Raw genomic sequence first — 4,032 nt, 5'->3', positions numbered from 1 at the left:
TTCATGTCTCCTCTGTGAAGTCAGCGGGTCGAACTTTTCAAATCTCCAAATGCTAATATGTTCGAAGATGCGGTTCTGTTGAGCGAGTTGGTTGAACTTCTTGCACACCATTTTTGCTGAATATAGGGAACGAAATGAGCGGGAAGCAACCTTGGTGAGTATTTCCAGAAGAAGCTCATCCGAAAGAGATTGTATGAAAGTTGGCATTGTTGTGCCTTTCTTCATCGTTCTGCAATTGGATGAGGTGGTTTCTGTTTCGACAAGTATGAATAAGTACACCACCTCTCATGCAACCCAAAAGTCGTCCAGGCACAATTTCGTAATTAATTATCACAATTTCTTAATTATGCCTACTTTTTAAAGATTCTTGTTTGTATATGCATAATAAAAAAAATTGGATGAGGTGGTTGAGACTTTACAACCCAACCATGCATGCACAATAACCAAACGTCATCACTCTTAATTCAAACTACTCTGGAGAACCCAACCACACACCAAACCTATAGGACCCGTCATTGACTATTATTTGTACTCTTTGGGTTCGTTTAGGGGACATGAATTTGTCGTGTGCATATATTGTGCATTTCATGTGCATTTTCTGTGTATGGAATGTGCATTTGCTTTGCATGTCAGTCATTCATGCACAATATCCAAAGAAAATAATAAAAAATAGATAAACATTGATGAGGGGGAAAAAGTGGCAGCAAGTTCGATTGATGACATGAAAATGATGACACCTTGGGCTATTTTTTGTAATTATGTCTAGTTTTTAAAGCTTGTTGTTTGTGTATCTGTACAAAGAAAAATTTTAAAAGTACAAAGTCCATGGAAATATGAATTAGTAGTACATGAGAGACAACAAATTAAATCTTAGAATTTAAACGTTGTGATTACAACAAAATTAAACGAAAAAAAAACAAACTTAGTACCTATCTTTAACACTTAATATATCACAAAATATATTCACTTCCTGCTGCCATCTACAAGCATTACATGTAGTGAATTTTTGATGGTCACATGCATCCCAATGTGTTCGGAGTGTGACAGGACCCTGAGGACTTCCACAGTCGCTGCAAGGTTTGATGGCAACGTTGTTGTGGTGCAGTTTTAGGATTTGGACCCTTACTTCCATATGCACCCAAAATCGGACATAACTGAAACCTCTCTCGGCATTCCATTACACTCAACCATCCCAAGTTGTGACCGTTGAAAGAATAGAAAAGGTTGAGCCCTTCGTGCTTGGAATCTTACCCGTGGCACACTAAGATCACACTGTACACGGACGTTCCTACTTGATGGCCCTCCGTGATTGCACCCTTAAGCCACTGATTTCCAGATTATTCCTTGTTGTCTCGGAAGAAGTATTGCATCCCCACCATGTAGAGAGCCTTGGGGTTGCGGCATTGAATGTAGTGATTGATGATTGTTGAGACCTTGTTAGATGTGATCCATGATCTAAGCGGGTTGACTGTCTCAAAATCTGTAATATAGATGTGTGGGTAAATGTGGCGGTCTTCGACTATTTCCTTGAACTTCTTTTAGACCATCTTTGCCAAAAAATGTCATTTACAAGCGGGAAGCAACGATGATGAGAATTTTGAGAAGAACGTCGTCAAAAACAAATTGCATAGAGGAAGAGGTGGTGTGGCATTTCTTCATCATTTTCAACTTTTGGTTTTTTTTTTTGGGAAAACTAATGAAAATGGCTTGAAAACTTTGAATTTTAATGATAAGGACAAAATAAAGGGTAAAGTGAATAGTACCATGATTGACTTTTTAGTGTAAAAATGTGATTTTTCGTTAAAGTAAACAGTATTGTGAGCTTTTCGTTAAAGTTCCCTTTTTTATTTGGAGGATGGAAATTGTACTTGTGGTTTGTAATAAAACACAAACAACTTAAATAGATGGAGAATAAGGGTCATTCAAACGATGCAACTTCCCATCACAAAAAAATGGTCATTCAAACAGTGCAACTTCCCATGACAAAAAGTTAACTTCTTATGTAATAATTCAAAAACAAAACCAGCCAATACCATTACAGAAGTAAATTAAAGATAACTGCCCTTCGTATACAATGCATGCACATTATATGCACAATGCATGCGCACTAAATCCACATACTATGCACACTGAATGATCTCCTATGGTCATGATATGCATATTGCATGCTGCTTCTTGAATACTGAAAGCATAAAAACTTGAATTAGAAAACTTAACATTTTCCAAAACTTAGGTCCAATTAAGTACCCAAACAAAACATTAATTAAAACTCACTACTTTTGTGATATATGATTATTGAACATGGAGAAATTTATGAGTTGGCATGAGGAAAAAGCATATCTTACACATTGAATGCAATGCACACCTCAAGTAGGTTACGACAAGACATGAGGGTCATGTACACCACATCTACATCGCATCTACCTTGTCTTGTCAATTTGCTAACTAGTTTGCCAACCAATCCATTTAGAAACAAAGCATGGAAGGCAAAATTTGCTATCCAATTTGCACTCTATTGTTTGAGATTTCACTACTATGAGGATGGTGCATTTTCGAAGATATGAAACCCTAAAATAATGGGGTAAGTCTCATCCCTTTTGGCGCCTAGTCTTGAAGAGAATCCTAAGGCTAACATGCTAATGCCGACTGGGCTTACAATAATGTGTGGGAAATTTTTGATTTTTGACGGGGTATAATACTGGGTATGTTCCAATTTGTGTGTTAAGTTCAATAGCAGAAATTTCACAAACTTTTCCCAATGTGTGCATACGACATGCATATGCTATGCAGGTTGCGTACATAAGGTGTGCATGTCTTGCGCATGGCATATTATGTGCATAAGATATTAAAATGTGATATGTATATTATGTACCAATGTGCATTCTGTGTGCTTGGTATGTGCATGTTATGTGCATATAACAAGAATACATAGTACACTTGTTTATTATCATAAAATACTTAGCTAATACATTGCACAACAATAAAATGTCATATAACCCATTATGGTTGACGCAGTTCCTTTCCCTTCACTAGTCGACAAGAATCCTCAAAGCCTTTGTTGTGTTCCTCCTTTATTTCGACCTTTCCCTCTCGAGAACGCTTGTACGACTCAATATGGCCCCGACGCTTCTGGTACAATTCAAAATTTAGGAATGTGATCCTTTTTCCAAACATGTTAGCCTTCGTTTTCTGCTTGCTTGCACGGTAAAATGCTTAGTTGGCGTCACTGTTGAGGTCCATAAGCTCTTTTTTTTTTCCTCTATTAGCTTGTGGTTCCAATACTCAGCGATGCCCGTTTTATAGTCAAGTCTTCCGCAGACCTAATCTATACTTTTCAGTGGTGTCTCCGAGTCCACAAAGCTAAATGATGACGTAGGATTTGCATTTGGCGACCCTGGAAATGGAAGAGGTTTTATGTTGTATCACCCGTGGAACTTCGCGTTAAAGCCCTTAGTTTCATGTGGGAACTTGGATATGTTTGTGTTCTCAATTGTTTTGGTTATTTGAGAAGTCTAATTTTTTTATGAGGGTTAATGGTTATTGCAACTATATGTGAGAAGCATATTTATACACAAGTCTACCATGATGAGGATGAAATCAGTTAGGTAAAAGAAGGAATGTGTTGAAGTGTGTTACCAAATCTCACACTTCCTACATCATGTTGTGCATGGGTTGGTCCAGGCATATCTAACTATTTTGTAATGGTAGGGACTATACATTCATAGTTTCAACAAGACATAGGTTCGAAACTTGAAGGTTTTTACATCCTTTTATTTATTTATTTTTTTAAACTCATTGGTATGATTTTAACTCATCGTCTGAAAAACCTTTTGAAACCCAAAACCAACACCTTGTATATACTGATACTAATATACAAGCATAGGGCAAATCATATAGAGATGACAAATGTGCATGTCATGTGCATATTGTGTACAATTTCTTTCATATTGAACTAATACTTGTAATTCACAAACATTTTCAGACAAACATCCATTCCAGATTCACAAATTTCCATTCCAGATTCACAAAAAT

This window comes from Pyrus communis, chromosome 14 (assembly GCF_041283825.1).
Source record: "Pyrus communis isolate YQ-2024b chromosome 14, ASM4128382v1, whole genome shotgun sequence".
NCBI classification, from domain to species: domain Eukaryota; kingdom Viridiplantae; phylum Streptophyta; class Magnoliopsida; order Rosales; family Rosaceae; genus Pyrus; species Pyrus communis.
This window is presented reverse-complemented; position numbering follows the sequence as displayed.